The sequence below is a fragment of the Pipistrellus hanaki genome (assembly GCF_964339955.1).
Source record: "Pipistrellus hanaki genome assembly, chromosome: 3".
NCBI classification, from domain to species: domain Eukaryota; kingdom Metazoa; phylum Chordata; class Mammalia; order Chiroptera; family Vespertilionidae; genus Pipistrellus; species Pipistrellus hanaki.
Genome location: NC_140505.1, coordinates 96,645,531 through 96,665,363, shown reverse-complemented (window position 1 = coordinate 96,665,363; position 19,833 = coordinate 96,645,531). Strand labels below are relative to the sequence as shown.

General features: G+C 46.3%; 1 long non-coding RNA gene across 1 annotated transcript; it reads right to left on the bottom strand.

Moving 5' to 3' along the window:
• Window positions 1-1,186: 1,186 nt before the first annotated feature.
• On the bottom strand, window positions 1,187-19,377 carry LOC311619935. Its single transcript, XR_014794608.1, has 3 exons — window positions 19,295-19,377; window positions 6,173-6,481; window positions 1,187-1,974 (listed from the first exon to the last, which is right to left on the bottom strand). It is a non-coding gene; the product is annotated as an uncharacterized lncRNA (long non-coding RNA).
• Window positions 19,378-19,833: the final 456 nt, after the last annotated feature.

Sequence of the window (19,833 nt, the reverse complement as noted above, 5' to 3'; positions counted from 1 at the left end):
ACCATTCCTTCCGTCCTTTCTTACCTCCAACACACACACACACACACACACACACACACACACACACACACACACACCCTTATTGCTTCAGGCCTAGCGCTATTTTTCCCACAATGTAATTTTCATCAGTCCCTGCCTTGCCTAGAACTTGAGGGACACCTTGCTGTTGCATCAAGGATACACTCCTTTGCCCTTTGCTTTAGGCCCCTTCCAGTATGACCCCCAATCTCTAGCCCCACATTCTATGAAGCCTCCCAACAGCTCTTGTCTTAATTGGAACTTCCACTTGGTTATGAGGAGTCCTGCCGTTTTTATACATTTCCCTCTTAATTTCGTATGTCTGTTTTAGTGTTCTTTGTTATGTTGTACATTCCTTAAGCAGAAAGAACAAGCCTAGAACAAGCTCCTGCTTCTCACTACTCAGTGATCTGCTATCATCCTCCAACTTTGCCTTTTCAGAAAAGCTGAGTGTAGACCTAAGCAATGTTCTTTCATGTGTGAGTGCCATCTGGTGGTGAGAGTCACTGTGGGCTTTTAGGAGACATTTCCTGACCAATCAGGACCCACGCATGAAGATTAAATTTTTTTTTTCCTTGTTAGTGTCTTTTCTGATAGAACTCCAAGAATTGGTTGCAGCCAGAGTTGGAGACTCTTGTTTCTCCTTTGTTTTTTCAGAGCACCTAGAAATTGATACACACTTGCTGGTTACTTATTTAAAATAAAAAAGCTACTGCCCAAGTTATTTAGTACCCATGCTTTAATTTAATATCCATCATGGACCAGGGTTTTATTTATTATGCATTCACATATATTATCTCATATTGTCCACAGTTCAGTGCCATAGATATGATCATCCCCATTTTTTTTCTAAAAAGAAAACAGGGGCTTCCTATCAAGGAGGAGGTGAAAATTATGGGCCAGTGAGCAGAAGAGCCAGATCTTTGAATTCAATTCTCTTGGCTTCAAATCCTATGCTTTTTTCCCTACTATTAATTGATGTTTCAACACTAAAACCCATGTAATTGGGACTTAAGGAGTTGGGAAAGAGTTATTTGGCAGACCCAGGTTTTAATTCTGAAACAGCAATTGACTTCATTACGTTCTGGAGCCTTCCCCTGTTTCAATGTCAACCTGTGCAGATCAAAGAAAGGCTGTGCTCCGCTGGCATATTCTTCTGCTAAAAGCTTTTTTTTTTTTTTTTAATATGTTCCAACGACAAGGAGAAACCAAACTTGAAATCTACCTGTCTCCAAAGCACGTGACCCAAGTTTCTTTCAGGGTGTTGCTGTCTTCTAGACAAGTGTGTTCTGATACCAAGAACTCTAAACCAGCCTGGGAAATCAGATTACAAGCTCAATGCATTCTGGCTCTGCCTCAAGTTTGGCACCAGAGTGCAGGGTGATAGCAAAGGATGGCAGCACCCAGCACAGCAGGAAATGCTCCCAGCCATTAGCCCAGGCAGTTTCTCTTCTCTTTTCATGTTGCAAGGGAGCCCAGAAGGTGGCCCTGCTTCCTCCATTGCCTGGGAGGGCCCACAACAGAGACTACTGATATTTGCATAATGCTAAGGTTTCTGGAGCGCGTCATAGACACAGCTAAGCATTCAGTCTTTGCAATAACCCGTGAGCCGGGTGTGTTATATCGCCCATTGTACATCTGCGAGTCAGAAGGTCAGATATTGAATGACTCACCAAAGATCCCCCAGTAAACAGCAAACCTCAGCTTCAAAGCTGCTCCTAGGATGCTGGTCCTGCTGTCTCAGCACACCCCCATGTGTCCCATCTTGCACCAAACCTTGGTTCTCAAATATGCTTCCTTTCCAGCCTCCAGGCCCTCTCTCTGCCTGGGAAATTCCATTTCCGTCCACCATCTCCAACTGCAGAATCCCAACTTCAAGGTTCAGCTTCAGTGTCAATTTGTTACAAAGGTCTTCCTGATTACCTCTTAAATTTTTCCTCTCCTGTGTTTCATGCACTTAAAAAAAAAAAAAAAAAAAAAAAAAAAAGTCATGTCACTGCAGCCTACTCAGCGTTGTATTTACTATGTTCACGTCAGCCTGTGGTTTGCAGAGTCTAGAAGAATGCCTTATTGTATGTGGCATATTCTCAATAAAGTGGTTATCTAACTGAATTCTTATTATGGACCAAAAAAAAATAGTAACAGTCAACATTTGTTGGCCTTTCTGCCTGCCAAGCTGCACATCTCACCTAGTCCTCACCTCCAGCCTGTAAGGTAGGTCCCATCAGTGTCCATATCTCAGACGTGAGAAAGCAAAACTTGAGTTTACGTAACACGTTCAGGGTCACCCTGCTAGTAAGTGGTAGAGCTGGGCTGAACCATTTCCCCCACTGCCTGTAACGTGGGGACAAGCTCCTGGGCCCAAAGAATTGTGTGTTTATTTTCTTCCCAAGAAAGAAGCCTTGGTTCTAGGATGGGGCTACACTAAGGCGAAACCGTCTTTTGACTTTGCTGGTCTTCCTTTTGGCCAGAGACGGCCAGTGATCTGTGGGAGGTTGGCACTCGCCCCCATCCTCAGCCCAGAAAGAGCCTGGAAACAGAAGCCAAGTTCTCTTGAACTTGGTGTGAAAGAAAGGGGAGAGAGGGCACATCCTGGCACTTGAAGTCAGCTCAGGATCCCTGCCAGCCTTTCATATTAGTGGTAGGACTCCTCACTTTCCACAATTTCAGAGCCTCCTTAAAATGGTAAACCAACCAGCTTGCCACTTGTAGAATGCCAGCTGCACATGGAAAGCTCAGTGCATAGTATTTCTAATTCTGAACAGCACAAGCCTTGGGAAACACCCTTGTTTTACTGATGGGAAACTGAGGTGCAGAGAGGTTAAGTCACTTGCTCCTTGCTGCTCACTCAGGAAGTGACAAAGCCAGCCGTGAGCTGGGGTCCAACGCAGGCTGCAGCTCTGCCTTGTAGGAAAGGGACCCTGCAGGGAGTTGCCATTTGTTCCAGGCTCATCTGTGCGTGAAATGCAAACACCTTGCCCAGGTTGGAGCATAAGCATCCTTCACGGCACAGGCCCTTCCTGCTTCTCCCTGCAGCAGGCCCTTTCCCGTTGTAAAGCCACCTGCAGGGGCTGCAGGTTGCACACCCAGGAGTGGCTCTGCTTCAGTCCCCTGGCCTCCCTGATACCTTAGCAGTGATTGGGGGCAGGTTTGGAGGCTGGACTGTTATTGGCACATCAGAGCTAAGAGTTAATGTCAAAAGCACTGGGAGAAAGGGATGCAGGGCAGGATGGGAAAGAGCTATGACCCAGGCCCTGCTGAGTTTTTGGACTGTCCCTCCTCTGTAATAACGGAGGCGCGACAGAGAGCTCCTCCAGTCATGGAAATGCTGAAGGGTTTTCCCCAGAGACACTACCCTCACAGGGAAAATGACAGGCTTTCTTTACTAAACTAGCTGAGGCCCAGGGCTTCACTAGAGGGGCACCGGGGGTCACTGCAGAGCCAGCCCCACACGTCCTCTCTAAGGAGTGTCTTACTGCCAACAAAAGCCAAGCAGGAGGCAGTGTATGAAGTAGGAAAAAAAAAAAAAAAGGCACCTTTTTTAGTTCTATAAGTTACCTTGTGGGTTCAAGTCCATGAAAGTAACTTACTATAAAGTAGCCAATGAAAACAAGGAGGCTCTTCTGCCAGATACAAACATTTAAACATGAGGCATGGGTGATATTTGCTGAGATTCATGCCAGTCTCATTTATATTTTTGGTGGCACATTATTGAGAAAAATCCATATTCATGTGGATCAACTATTATACTTTCCCAAAGTGTCATGCTTTGCAATTTCAGGATATTTTATAAACAGAGTGGGCAGAAGACTTATTTCAGAATCTACATTCAAAACACAAACCTAGCAGCTGAAGTTAAAACTTTGTGATTTCCAATTATTTATATGTTGGCTGTTACATCTTTGAATGTATTTTCTGTATCAGAGATAGTTAAGAAATTATACTTGGGTAGTGAAGATAAATCCTTGTACCTCTCTGACAGCAGCCCAGGCGGACCCTTGGTTTCTGTGGAGGGTGTGTGGGAATCACTGCCTAACCAAGTCGACTTCCTATAAAACTCTGCTGGGCTGCTCATTACAGAATGTGTGCAGAGTTTAGCACAATCCTGGTGAGCCTGTTGCTGGAAATGACTGCATTGTAGTGCTTAAGAACATGGGCTTTGTTGTCAGACAGAATAGGAATCCTGGATCTGAACAGGAACCCTGTTACTTAGAAGTGTGTTTCCACTCTCTGAACAGAAAAGTAAATATTCTGTAGAGATTGAGCGAGATCACTAAAGCTCGAGCCCAGGCTTTAGTATTTAGAAAGCATTTACTAAGGGGGAGGGGGAACAATTACATGGAGGCTCCACGGGCTGAGCACTGTGCAGGCTGCTGGGTGCTATATGGAGTCAAGGTTGAGTCACAGACTCTCCTGTACCCAGGTCCACACACACAGCTTGTACTGAAATTAGAGTGTCCAGTAGCAGCTCAGAAACAAATAGAATTCATCATTATTATGATTAATGATCTTAAAATAATATCCATCTTCCTTACCAGGGCAAATAACCTTGGACTCAAGCTGACGTCCACAGAGTAGCATCCTGGCATCCATCCTGGAACTTGTTATAAATGCAGATGTTCTGGCCCTCTATAAGCATATGGTGTTAGCTATGTGCTTAGCCCACTTCCCCCTCTGAGCTTTTCAGGGCTCACTCTTATCTTGGTGCAGGATCTCTGCATTGTGAGACTCTGGCCAGCCACTCCTCCTCCTTAGTTCCCTCTAAATGAAGGTTGAGCTCCACATCACTAGCTACTCTCATAGTTGATTTAGGACTCTCAAGAGGTGGCCCTGGGCTCAGGTCTGGGTGAACAGGCGCCTACTCCAGCTGGCTCTTTCCAGGCTGATCCTCAGACCACAGGCAGGACCTCCCAGAGGCCAGAAGGAAGCAGTTTGGATACACAGAGAGCTTCCTGGAGGCTGGGTTGGGGGGTGAGAAGTGAGAAGCATCATTGGTGGCATTATTTTTTTTGCCTGGAGTGGGGAATGGCCTTCCTTCTGTCCTGGCCCAGGACTTGCTCCTACTAAAAGGGACAGTGGTCTCTCACCTCTGTAGAGAACAGTGATGAACATTTTGGAGAAGGTTGTACAAGCAAAGAGCAAACACCAGCTGGCGATGAGCAGACCAACTCGTCTCACTTTGTGCCCTAGTGAGGACTGTGGCCTCTGTGCAGCTTATCCTTCCTCAATTGCCTGGATCTCTGATTGTAAGATATAATCTTGAAGATTATAACCCCTACTGAAGTGGCAGCTCCTGAAGAGTGGGAAGCATGACAGGGGTGACACGCTAAGAGACCCAGTGAGAAGCAGGGAAGGCCTGCTCCTCCAGGCTCTGTGCAAATAACTGCTGAGACCCCCTAGTTCGCTCCTGGAGCACAGCTCCACGGAGGTGTCTATACACTTTGACCAAGTTGACAAGATGTCAGAGTCCAGGTGTGGCTCGATCTGGCTACTGTGAGGGCTGGGTGTCTTGACTCTACACTGGCCGTTAGAAGAGGTGAACACAGTCTTATAGCCTGGCCATAGTTCAAGGAGCTCTAACTGGGGGGAAAAGGGGAGACACTAGAGCCAGGCTTCCCTGGGGCTTCAAGACACTCACACCCCTACTTCCTCCTGAGGTTTCTTCTTCCTAAAATCAGGACTCTGCTCTGATTTTTTTTTCCAATACCTTGCCTGCTCTTTCCTCTTTCCATCCACCTAACTAACTTTGCTCCTTTCCAACCATGCTCATTTCACACCCCACAAGGCTTGGGCTTTAGCCCTTCCTTGAAGTTATTCCAAGGCCGCCAGCCCTGGAGCTCCATCTCCCTTACTTTTGCGTGCCTTCCTCCATTCTACTTCGTTCACAAGGCTACCACTCAGTTCTATGCTGTTTTTTCCTACAGTTTCCCATGCACTGAGGTGGCCCCATTGTGACCGTGGTTGAGGAACAGACTCAGTGATAGGAATGCACATTGATTTTCTCAACTTGTGTGATTTTATTTTCACTTCAAAGGACCACAGACAGAAATCAGCACAAACGAAGGCCCAGGATTTGGAAAGAGTCTGAGTGTGTTAGAGACCGGCGCACACACTCCTGGCCCCAGAAGCCTCTCGGACACCCACTCCTCCTTACCAGGAATGAGCTGATTCACTTGGCCGTGTTCTCCATGAAGAAGGCACTCCTACAGATGGCTACCGCAACATCCTGTGTGACTCAATGTCTCCCTAGGCACATGTGCTGCCATCTGCCACCTGGAGAAGGAGGGACAATTCCCACTCCAGGTCTTCAATCCTCTGAGCTAGGTAGGCCCTCCTCACCTTAGCATCAGGGCCTGGTCTCTCTTTAGGACTCAGGTTCCTGGATGCCCTCTGTCTGGGCCACCTGTCTCCCCTGAGTTAGGTCTGTCTTCCTGCATACAGAAGAGAAGATGCTGGGAATCACCTGAAAAGGACACAAATGGAAGAGAAGAGGTGACCCCAAGAGAGTTCTGAGCTCACTCTACCCTGGACCCACCAGATGACCCTGGCATAACTGTTGTCTCTCTGACGTCTCTAGGCAACAATACCCATCAGAACACTTGGGAAGATGCCAACAAGTTACTCCAGAGTCTGATCTCACGAGTCATTAATAAAGACATTGTGTTCCCTAATTTTATGTTGCCACATTAATGCATAACAACAACTAATTATATCATTGCCCAATCATCATTTTTAATAATTTGAAGCAATTATTGAATAATTAAATCTTGTTACATTTTATAGCCCCTTAACTCATCCTGTTTTCCTTCCTTAATAGCAAGGATATTTACATAATGTCTCTTTAAGTATGAAGTTTTCCTGTTACTTTGTCACCAAATCACTGTCATCTGAGTCCCTTGATACATCTGATGACAGGTCTCTGTCTGTACCTGGGCCTTCCACAGTGGAACTGCCATAAAGCTCAGGGAAGGAACGCTAGATGTGTCGAGAGTAGAACACAGGGAAGGCTGGCCCCTGCACTTGGATTTCACCAGGAGGATCAGCCTCGAGGGTTCGGGGGTTCAAGGATCCTTTGGATCTCAGGAGACACAGCTCCTGCAGCCCTCTGGGAATGGCATCTATGTATTTCCCACCATTCTTTTGTGGCACAGATATCTTTCTTGTCATTTTTGTCTTAAGAGAAAAGTCAGTTTAATCAAGACTAACTGATTTCCCAGGCCCTCCCCCCAACATCAAGACCCAGGCACACATGATGTTCTCATGGAACTCTGAATTCAGGTAGCAGCACAGCAATCCCTGCCCCAATCCCTGCCTGAGCCCCCACTCCAAGAGTAACTGTGGCAGGTGGCCTCTCTAAGTCATGAAGAGGGGACCCCTTGGTGACATGAGCATCCTGGCATAAGGCCATTCTAGGAAGCCTGGAGATAGGTGGTGCCTACCCATGCCCCTCTACCACCCAGGGTATTCCTCACCTCAGCAAGGTGGGAATGAGGGTGAGGTGAAGGGGCACTGGGCTCAGGTTCAAGGGTCCAGGGCCCACAAAAAACAGCAACCCCTCAGGCCAAGAGAAGTAGTACTTTAATGCAGTATTTTTTAAAAATCAAACTGGCAAACAGGCTCATTGGCCAGCTGCAGACATGACAGAATTACTTTTATCTCTTGTCTTTTTCCCCTCCAACCTTCCTTATGTCGATGCCTCCAGAGACCTGAATAAAGATGGGGAGTAATCCAGATGGGAGATGCTTCTCACAGACAACTCCTTATTCCAGAACTAGGCACTATTAGTCAGACTGCATCTAGAAGAGCTGTTTTTATTGTTCTCTTTTCATATCCTTCCTCAATCTTTCCCGGCCATCAATTTGCTTAGACACCTGCAAGCCCAAGCTGACTGAGTGTGTTTCCCTGTCTCTAGACCCATTTGCCAAACCAAGCAAGCAAAATAGGACTTAGACTTGCGAACTTTCTGGTTAGAACTGATTGTTCTGGTCCCAACCCTTTCTATTGAAGGAGCTATGACTCCCTGGCTACCACACTGTGGACAGCTCAGGAGCTGAGAAGGTGGTCTGTTGGGCTCACCATGAATGTACTGCCCTCGCTTGGGGATGGTTGGCCTGGCTTGTCCTCTTTTCTCTGGAGCTCTAGGGCATGAGCAGTGAGCTGGAGGAACTCCTCATTCAGCTTATCCAAAGTGTTTTCTACCTGCCATACCTTTCTCTAGAAACAAGGGACCTGTGGTCTTCATTATTTTCAGTTTTATTCTAATTGCATTAAAAATCCACGGAACTCTTGCTTCACCATAGGAAGTGGAATCAGTGCTGGAGAAGAGCTAAAGTCAGGTCTGCTCTCAAAGAGCTCAGAGCCTAAAGACAAGAAAACCCAGACACACAATCCTGCACAATGAAGGCTACCGTGGAGACTCAGGTCATCTAACCCAGGCAGGTATGGTTAGGGAGAACTTGCTGGAAGAGGGGACATCAAAGCTGAATCTTAACAGAAAAATAGTAATTAGCTGGTGGACAATGTTAGAAAAGCATGCTAGGCGCAGGGAAAGCATATGTGAAAACATAGAGATATGAGAGAGCATTAGGCACATTCGTCAAGCTGTCAGTCCACCTACCCATCCATTAATCTCATAAGTAAGATTTATTGAGCTCCCAGCATGTGGCAAGCCATTGGCCAGTTGTGGGACTCATAAACTTCCATGGGGTTTCCAGTCTATCAAGAATGGCAGGCATTGCCGAGACCGGTTTGGCTCAATGGATAGAGCGTCGGCTTGGGGACTGAGGGGTCCCGGGTTCGATTCCGGTCAAGGGCATGTACCTTGGTTGCGGGGCATATCCCCAGTAGGGGATGTGCAAGAGGCAGCTGATCGATGACTCTCTCATCGATGTTTCTAACTATCTCTCTCCCTTCCTCTCTGTACAAAATCAATAAAATGAAAAAATAATAATAATAAAAAGAATGGCAGGCATTGCCCTAACTGGTTTGGATCAGTAGATAGAGCATCAGATTGTCCTGATTTTAAGTGGACTGAAGGGTCCCAGATTCGATTCCAGGCAAAGGCATGTGCCTTAGTTGTGGGTACATCCCCAGAAGGGGTGTGCAGGAGGCAGCTGATCGATATTTCTTTCTCATCAATGTTTCTAACTCTCTACCCCTCTCCCTTCTTCTCTGTAAAAAAAAAATCAATAAAACACATATTTTTTTAAATGGCAGGCATGGAACAATGGAGTATGAGTGGCAAGTGTTATCTGAGGGGAGTGTCAGATTGCTCTGAGAAGTAGTCAAAGCTCAGCTTAGTGGTGGCATGTAATTTGTTAAGGAAAATGGAAGGAGATTATGCTGGGGAAATGGGGGTGGTGTGGGAGCTGGGGACAGCAGGCCATGAAGTACCTTATGTGCTGATCTTGGCTATTATGGCTGAGACTTTCTTTTTTTTTTTCTTTTTCAATCGAGACTTTCTCATAAAGAGAACCCTCAATTTGTTGGGAGTGTTACTATATACAGCTAAAAACAAACAAACAAACAAAAAAAAACCCTGTTCTTCTCAGATTCTTTTATAGTTAGAGATGATCATGTGACTAATTTTGGCCAATATACAAAAAAATTTATTGAAGAAATGGATTCTGGAAGCTTCTTTGAGAAAAGAGCTGACTTGGTTGGCCTGTGCCCTTTTTACCTTTCTACCTTTCTAGCAGCCATCATGCCAACAAGTGACCATGAAGATGAAAGCTGTGTGCTACAGGCTATGAAGCAGAAGGACAGAAGCATCCTGGAGTTGGTAGGACACCATAGGTTTGGATGGGTTTGCTTTGAGCATGTTGACTTAGGCCCCATGAATTCATACACTGTCTGACTGCATGGTGGACTCAGCTGTCACAAAAAGCCTACCTCTTGCTCCATAAATGAAATAACATGTAAAATACAAATACAAGTGCAGAGCCATGTTTGAATGGGGACTCTCCCAAAGCCAGAGATGAAGAGGTGAGTCAGAGGGAGCTAAAGGCACAAGGTACACGGTTAGTATGAGGCCTTAATTCCCACCTTGGGACGGTGTTGAGGTCACAAGGCAATCCATGCTGGGGGAACTGGTCCATACTGCCTGAATCAAGTCTGAACCCAGGAGATGGCTATCCCTTCCCTTAACGGAATGCTAGCCTGACTATGTCCTTCTCACAGTGGTGGCAGAATTACAAAAGGCCTCTGGAAGCCCTTAGCAGGCATCTTGCTCAGGGTTGAGGGTGGAATAAAATTGACAGGAGAAATTGGAACCATGAGGCTGTGCAACCACTGCAACAGGCCAAAACCCTCCCTCAGATGAGAGACACAGAAGCCAATGTACCCCACTGTATGTGAGAAGAGATAACCACAATTGCTCCATAGGGCACCTTCAAGCTCATACAGGGGACAAGTTCCTGGGCACGACTCACAGACAAAAACACAAAACAGAGGGAAACCCAACAGCATGAGGGCCAACAGACAACCCAACAGACTAGAGAATGCAGTGAGATCTGAGCACAACGGTCATGTAAGCATGTTTAAATTATGAGGAAGACAAAAGAAGAACTATAACCCATAAGGCAAGACTAGGAACATTATGGACAAAAAGGGAAATCTAGAAGTAAAAAAGAGAAAACTGATGAGATTAATGGATTGAAAATGGACCAAGTTATAGCAACTTGTGAGGGAATTACGTGGGATGGAGCTTAGAGAAGCAAACAGATGGCAAGTGTAAGGGAGAAGTGAAGAAATACAGATGTAGGAATTTTAAGTCTAGTGTGGCAGGATCCAGATAAGTATGTGCTTTTTTGCACACACATTTCTACAGGTGCCTGTATTAGGTGGGTAGTTTATCATTACACCAGCCTCTGGGATGCCCTGCTGAAGTGATGTCAGTTTCTGGAGTAGGGCAACAAGGCTTGTAACATCTGAATGCCCTGCTCCCTCACCTAACCCCTCTCCTGTACACACTGGTGGGAAGGGGCTGGGCAAGACCTCCTTGCTCTGATTCGTCTACTAGTATGTCTCTTGAGGAAAAGAGTGAGGAAATAAAATGGACTCACTATAGTAAAGCTGCTAACATACTAAAATTGAATAGGTTGAGTCATGAGGAAACAATTCTGTTCTTGTTCTAACTAGTCTGGGAACATCAGTTTTTGGACGAGTATGGTAATATTACTAATATTGTCATGGCCACTGAGGTAGACCCCCAGGGTCCCCATTCTCCCCTTTGTGCTTGTGCCTTGCTCTGTTTTCTTGCAGGCAGAGCCCTCCCACGGGGGAGTGAGGATGAAGAGGGTGTTTCTCATCCTTTGCTTTGGCTTTTAGGACAAGCAGACGTCACTCTACGCCAGTCCTTAGCCTGGGCATCAAGAGGCCTTTTGCAATTCTGCCACCACTATGAGAAGGACATGGCCAGGCTAGCTCACTGGCCCTAGGAGGGGGAGTGGAGGAGGGACTCAAAGCACAGTTGTTCCAAGCAAGTCTAGTCCGGAGCTGGGGCACAGGCAAACTCCAGACAACCAGAACTGCTGCAGAGAGTCAGGCCAGGTCAACTGAGTCCACAAAACAGGAGAAAAAGGCTTATTGTTGTCTGCTGTTTATCCTGCAGCAAAGCTAATTGATACATCCAATAATTATTTCAGTTTCTCTCTCTTCCACTAGCTGGTCTCACTCCTGCTTTTATGGCTCCCACTATCTCTGTTATTCCCTTTGTAAGAAATTGTATGTACTCACATATGATATCCTGTTGTGCATGCAATATTCCATCTTCATTTTTTAATTTAATAGCATTAAAAATTCTCTACATAACTTTTAGGAGAGACATTAATATTTCATGATAGGGCTTTCCCATAATTCAGGTAACATATTTTTAGAAATTTAGGTCATTTCCATTTACTTTTCCCCCCATTTACTTTTATATCATAAAAAATTACAAGGAAAATGTTTCTTCATGTTTGCCTGTATTTAAAATTATTTTCCTTAGAGAAGAAACCAAGATGGAAGCATAGGTAAACACCTAAACTGCTGCCTTGCACAACAATTTCAAACTAAAAGACAAAATGGACATCATCCAGAACCACAGGGAGGCTGGCTGAGTGGAAATTCTACATCTAGAAGGAACAGGAAAGCACACTGAGACTCAGAGGAGCTGCAGGAGGCAGAGGTACTGAAACACAGTGAGGAGAAGGTGGGCAACTGAGTGTGCGACTGGCTTTCTCAAGTGGGAGGGAGACAAAAGCTCCCAACTGCACTGAACTCTGGTTCCAGGTGAGATTCTGGGGACCCAGATTCCTTTGGGGAGAAATTGGACTGTCCGGCAGCGGGTGGAACTCGAGGGTGGCTTTCTCTCAGAGGTGCTTGCAGCGATTACCATGGGACACTGAGACACAAGGGCCTATTAGGGCAGGGATGATGGGAAACAAATGCTGTCCGCTCTTCCCTGAGACTCCGCCCCATCAAAGCTGAGCACAGAGGCATTTGCAAGTCTTGTCTCATAAGGGTATCTCCAGCACAGAAGTTCTCCCAGCATAGACACAGCTGATCCTCACAGCCAATTGGCCTGGAGGTCAATTCCTCCCAGTGAAACCAACAACAATCAAGGCTTAACTACAACAAGACTGTGCACACAGCCCACAAAGGGGTGCACCAAGAGTGTCCACCTCAGGTAATTGGGGAGCCTGAGCCACTGGGTCCTATAGTGGGGCCACTCTATCAACTCAGGGAAGCAGCCAAAATGTGGAGATAAAGAAACAGATCACAAATGAAAGAAATGTAGGAAAGAAAACTACTGGATATAGAGTTCAAAACCATAGTTATAAGGTTTTTCAATAATTTTCTATAAAAGGCCAATAAATTTAGCAAGATATGAAAAAGAACCAACTAGGGGGGGATGCAAGATGGCTGCTCAGGTAGACACCTAACCGCAGCAGCACACAACAATTTCAATGGAATACAACTAAAATGTAGAGTGGACATTGCCCAGAGCTACAGGTAGTCCACTGACTGAAAATTCTACAACAAGAAGGAAAGAGAAAACCAGAAGGAAAATCAGAGGAGCTGAAAAAAGCCTAAGGTACGGAGACATGCTGCCCGCACGCATGCACGCATGCGCACGCGCGGAGAGGACGGAGCCGGAGAGGAGGAGAAGGCTGGGTGCCTGCCTGGCATTCCCTAGTAAATAAAACCCCCAGCCTGGGCTGAACCCCCGACCGGCAGCGCTGAGCCCCAGTTATGGGCCAGACCCTGGGGACCCAGGCTCTGGCAGGGGGAGACGGGGCTGTGAGGTGGAATCCCAGGGGAGCAGCGAAAAGCAGGGCCCCGGAGTCGCACACATTGCTCGCAGAGAACGGAATGTTGACTCTGATGCGGGATTGCACTGGAGGGAAGGAAACAGGAGCCCCAGCCGGCTCAGGCAGGGGGAGATGGGGCTGTGTGGCGGAATCCCAGGGGAGTGGCGAAAAGCGGAGCCCCCGGAGTTGCGCACATTGTGCGTGCAGACGCGCACATTGCCCGCAGAGGACAGAATGTTGACTCTGATGCTGTATTGCCCTGGCGGGAAGAAATAAAATTTCCGGCGGTGCTGAGCCCCACTCCTGACCGCCCTGAACTCCAGCTCTAGGCCAATCCCTGGGGACCCAGGCTCAAGCAGAGGGAGACGGGGCTGTGAGGTGGAGTCCTGGGGGAGCGGCGAAAAGCGGAGCCCCCGGAGACACGCACATTGCCTGCAGAGGACAGTCTGTTGACTCTGATGCTAGACTCCCCTAGCGGGAAGGAGAAAAAAAGCTCCAGACTGGAGGAACGCGATGAGGAGCAGGAGCCCCTGCCGGACACCGGCCATCTGGGCACCAGCAAGGAGCCGGGCGATGGGGCCCCCAGGGGGTGAGTGCCCCTGAGCCTTCGACCGCTGAGCGCAGGCAATGGAGCCGAGGCAGGGGGCTGCTTCCTGGGCGGCGGTGCCAACCCCGGCAACAGGCTGAAGCAGTGCAGGAGCCCGCGGAGAACAAAGGGGTGCCACAGGGCAACCTGCTGAGCTTCCAGGACAAGGAGGAAGAAATCGAAGAAGTTCTCAATGTGAAGAAATCAAGGGAGAGCAAAAGATAGTAAAATTACTTAAGAAAGAACAAAAAGAAGATCTTGAAAAATCAAAGACTAAGTCAGAACTCAACTCAGCAGCCAACATTGCAACATAAATGCGTTTTTAAAATAAAAATTAAAAAAATTTAAAAAAAAAAAAAAAAGGACAGAATATTGGAACGGCGGCTGCCAGGCCTAGAATGGCCAGGCACAAGGCAGTGGCAGCCGGGCCTGGAGCAGCAACAGCCAGGCCCCAGAGCAGCAGCATCCAGAACCAGAGCAGCAACAGCCAGGACTGGAGCAGCCAGACCTGGGGCAGTGGCAGCCAGGCCTGAGGCGGAGGCAGCCAAGCCTAGGGTGGCCAGTCCAGGAACACCCAGACCCGGAGTGGCTGGGTGGGCCCAGAGAAGCTGGGCCCAGAGCAGCCAGGTCAGGAGCAGCCAGGCCCAGAACAGCAGTAGCCAAGTCCGGAGCATCCAGGCCGGGAGTGGCCAGGCCAGGAGCAGCCGGGTCGGGTGCGGCCAGGCCCGGAGCAGCAGCTGCCAGGCTGGGAGCGGCCAGGCCCAGAGCGGCCGGGCCCAGAGCAGCCGGGCCCAGAGCAGCCGGGTTGGGTGTGGCCAGGCCCAGAGCAGCAGCAGCCAAGCCCGGAGCAACCATGTTGGGAGCGGCAGTGGCCAGACCCGGAGCAGCTGGTTATGGAATGGACCAGAGCAACAGAGGCCAGGCCCGGAGCAGCCAGGCCCAGAACAGCTTGCTCCTCGCCTGCCCCACACCCCAAGGCTGCCTCTCAGACATGGCTGGAAACTTTTGCGGGAACTTGAGGGTCTGATGAATCAAGTGATGAAGGCTTAGATCTGGATGTGTTGAGTTAGTATAGGGCTGGGGTGTTGATCTGTGAGTGCCTTGTGCGGGGCCTGGATGAGGTTGGTTGATCTATTTGGAAGTGTCTTTTGTGTGAAGTGTATCTTTGGGCATATGGAGGTATTATTGATATGAGAAAATGCTAAGTAACTGATTTACTATCTGAAAAGGGATTTACTATCGGGGAAAGGGAGGGAGGAAGAGACTGAACATAAACTCTGCACCTATGGATGAGGACATTGGGGGAGGGGAAGGGGGCTCAGGGTGGGGTGGGAACCTGGTGGAGGGGGGAAGAAATGAGGAACCTTTGTAACAATATGAACAATAAAGATTGATTAAAAAAAAAAAAGAAAAAGAACCAACTAGAAATTAAACAGACACTGACTGAAATAAAAGATATTATACAGAGATCTAACAGCAGACTAGAGGATAGCAACAATCAAGTAAAAGATTTTAAATACAAATAAGCAAAAAACACTCAACCAGAAAAGAAAAAAGAAAAAACAATCCAAAAATTTGAAGATAGTGTAAGAAGCCTCTGGGACAACTTCAAGCATACCAACATCAGAACTATGGAAGGTGTGGGGAGGGCAGAAGAAGAGAGAGAGCAAGATACTGAAAACCTATTTGAAAAAATAATGTCAGAAAACTTCCCCCACCTGGAGAAAGAAATAGCTTACAAGTCCAAGAAGCACAGAGAACCCCAAACAAAAGGAATCCAAAGAGGACCACACCAAGATACATCATAATACAAATGCCAAGATCAAAAGACAAAAAAAATATTAAAAGCAGCAAGAGAAAAACAGTTACCTAAAAGGGAGCACCCATACAACTATTAGCTGATGTGTCAATAGAAACTATGCAGGCCAGATGAGAGTGCCAAGAAATATTCAAAGTGATGAATAGCAAGAACCTACAACCAAGATTACTCTACCTAGCAAAGCTACCATTCAGAATTAAAGGTCAAATAAAGAGCTTCACAGATTTAAAAAACAAACAACAACAAAAAAAAAAACTAAAGAAGTTTGTCATCTCCAAACCAGTATTATATGAAATGCTGAAAGGTATTCTTTAAGAAGAGGAAGAAGAAAAAGGTAAAGATAAAAATTATGAGTAACAGAAAAAACCTGTGGTACAGGGAAACAAGATGGAGACATAAGTAAGCACCTAAGCTGCTGCCTCTCACAACAATTTCAAAATAACAACTAAAAGACAGAATGGACATCATCTAAAACTACAAGAAAGCCGGCTGAGTAGAAAAATCTACAACTAGAAAGAAAGAAAGAAAGAAAGAAAGAAAGAAAGAAAGAAAGGAAGGAAGGAAGGAAGGAAGGAAGGAAGGAAGGAAGGAAGGAAGGAAGGAAGAAAGAAAGAAAGAAAGAAAGAAAGAAAGAAAGAAAGAAAGAAAGAAAGAAAGGGGCTCATGGATCAGGGGAGCCACAAAGCGCTGAGGTAGGGAGACGCTTGCACGCAGAGGAAGGGCAACCGAGTGTCTGTCTGGCGGGAGGGGAAAGGAAGCCCCTGGCTGCACTGAACCCTTTCCGACTGCACTGAACCCCAACCCCAGCCAAAACCCCGTGGACCCAGGCTCACACAGGTGGAGTCTAGACTGTAGAGAAAAGCACCTGGAGACTCAGAGACTGGGAGACTAGGGGGAGCCGGGAGCCACGGTGGGCAGGGTCTACAGTCACGCACAAGTAAGTGCATGCAGAGAGGTCTGACCTCGAAGGTTGCTGTGACCTCTCCATAGTGGAAGGAATCAGAAGCTCCAGACTACAGAGACCCAACCCAATTCCGGGCGAGCCCCTGGGGTACCCACACTCTTGCAGGGGGAATTTGACTATCAAGCAGAAACTCAGGGTAGCCACAGAAGGCAGAAGTCTGAGGCTTGCGCACAAGGGCAGGACTGACTGGAAGCCAAGACTGTTGGCTCAGCCTGGAGACTCCACCCCAACCAAGTTGAGCTCAGAGACTTTTGCAATTTTGCAAGCCTGATCCAATAAGACTGTCTCCAATACAGAAGGTATCCTGGCATAAACACAGCTGATACATCCAATTGGCCGGGAGGTCAATTACTCCCAGTGATACCAACAATTAAGACTTAACTATAACAGTACAAGCAGTCTACAAAGGGGAAGCACCAATAGTGTATATCTCAGGTAACTCGGGAGGCTGACCCACAGGGCCATATATAGGACACCAAAAACACAAAGCCATCCTACCAACTCAGGGGAGCAGCAAAAATGCCGAGACAAGGAAATAGATCTCAAACAAAAGAAATGGAGGAGAACAAAAGACTGGATATAGAGTTCAAAACCACGGTTATAAGGTTTTTCAAGAATTTCCTAGAAAAGGCTGATAAATTTAACGAGACCCTCAAGGATATTAAAAAGGAACAACTAGAAATTAAACAGGCACTGACTGAAATAAAAAATATTATACAGAGATCCAACAGCAGACTAAAGGAACACAAGAATCAAGTCAAAGATTTGGAATACAAAGAGGCAAAGGACACTCCTCTGGAGAAGCAAAAAGAGAAGAGAATCCAGAAAGTTGAAGATAGTGTAAGGAGCCTCTGGGACAACTTCAAGCATACCAACATCAGAATTATGGGGGTGCCAGAAGAAGAAAGAGAGCAAGATACTGAAAACATATTAAAAGAAATAATGTCAGAAAATTTCCCCACCTGGTGAAAGAAATAGACTTACAAGTCCAGGAAGTACACAGAACCCAAACAAAAGGAATCCAAAGAGGACCACACCAAGACACATCATAATTAAAATGACAAAGAGCAAAAGACAAAGAGAGAATCTTACAAGTAGCAAGAGACCTATAAGAGAGCACCCATAAGATTATCAGCTGATTTCTCAACAGAAACTATGCAGGCCAGATGGGAGTGGCAAGAAATATTCAAAGTGATGAATAGTGAGAACCTAGATTACTCTACCCAGCAAAGTTATTATTCAGAATTGAAGGGCAGATAAAGAGCTTCACAGATCAGAAAAAGCTAAAGAAGTTCATCACCAACAAACCAGTATTATATGAAATGCTGAAAGGTATGCTTTAAGAAGAGGAAAAAGAAGAAAAAAGATAAAAATTATGATCAACAAATACATATATATCAACAAATGAATCTAAAAATCAAGTGAATTAAAAATCTGAGGAACAGAATAAACTGGTGAATATGATAGAATCAGGGGCAAAGAAAGGGCATGGACTGATAATTATCAGGGGGAAAAGGGTGTCAGGGGTGCAGGAAGATACTGGATTAAAATCGTACACCTATGGATGAGGACAATGGTGGGGTAGGTAAGGGCAGAGGGTAGGGTGGGAACCGGGTGGAAGAGAGCTGGGGATGGGGGGGGGAGGAGAAACAACTGTAATAATCTGAGCAATAAAGATTTATTAAATTAAAAAAATTATGAACAACAAATACATATCTATCAACAAGTGAATCTAAAAATCAAGTGAATAAAAAAATCTGATTAACAGTATTAACTGGTGACTATAATAGAATCAGGGGCATAAAAAGGGAGTGGACTGACAATTCTCTGAGGAAAAAGGGAGTGCAGGGTACGGGAAGAGACTGGACAAAAATCGTACACCTATGGATGAGGACAGTGAGGGGTTGGTAAGGGCAGAGGGTGGGGTGGGAACCGGGTGGAGGGGAGCTCTGGGTGGGGAAAAGAACAATTGTAATAATATGAACAATAAAGGTTTATTCAATTTTAAAAAAATAATTTTTTTCCTTAGATTCTTGGAGTTGGAGATATTGAGGCAAATGGAACAAATATTTTAGAGGCTTTTGATGCAAAGTTGCCAGATAGTTTTCCAAAAAGGTTTTAACTTTGTACCTTTAAACAGCTACATATGAGAATGTGGATCTCTTTAATTTTCACAATTACTTAGGACTTAAGTTAAATGTTTTAAGTAGGTAAAAAGGGACATTTATGCCTGGCCAGTGTGGCTCATGACTTACTATGAACCAGTAAGTCATGGTTCAATGCCCATTCAGGGCACATGCCCTGGTTGCGGGCTCAATTCTCAATATGGGGCATGCAGGTGGCAGCTGATCAATGATTCTCATCATTGATGTTTCTATCTCTCTCTCTCCTTCTCCCTTCTTCTCTCTGAAATCAATTAAAAATATATATATTTTAATAAAAGTCCAGGGTTGTAACTACCACTCACAACCAAACGCTGACTATCGGGAAGTCATCACTGACTGCCCAGCTGCAGCCAGGCCACCCAGCACTGACTGCCCAGGTGGCTGAAACCCAGAAATTGAGTCAGGATCTGATCTGCAGCTTCAGTGGAAGTTGTTTATCAGTGCAGTTACCTCTCTCTTTTTCTCCCTCTTTCTTTCTGATCTTCTCCAGCAGCAAAGATTTTCTTTCTCTCTGGCCTCTGCAGAGGCTGCTGTTAAGCCCTGCCTCTTTTATCAAGCCCAGAGATAGGCCTGGAGATGCTGACTGGCATAGGAACGACCAATCAGAACCAAAGGTGGGTGCTATGGGGAGCCATTGGCTGTTTAGGAGGCGGAGCTTTTGACACTGACTGGCATAGGAACCAACCAATGAGAACTAAAGGTGAGTGCTGTGGGGAACCAGTGGCTGTCTAGAAGGCAGAGTTTTTGAATGTCATAGGAACCGACCAATGAGAACCAAAGGTAAGTGCTGTGGGGAACCAATGGATGCCTAGGAGGCAGAGCTCCTGACACTGATTGGCATAGGAACTGACCAATGAGAACCAAAGCTGGATGCTGTGGAAACCAATGGCTGTCCAGAAGGTTGAACTTTTGAATGGCATAGGAACCAACCAATCAGAACCAAATCTGGGTGCTATGGGGAGCCAATGGCTGCCTAGGAGGTGGAGCTT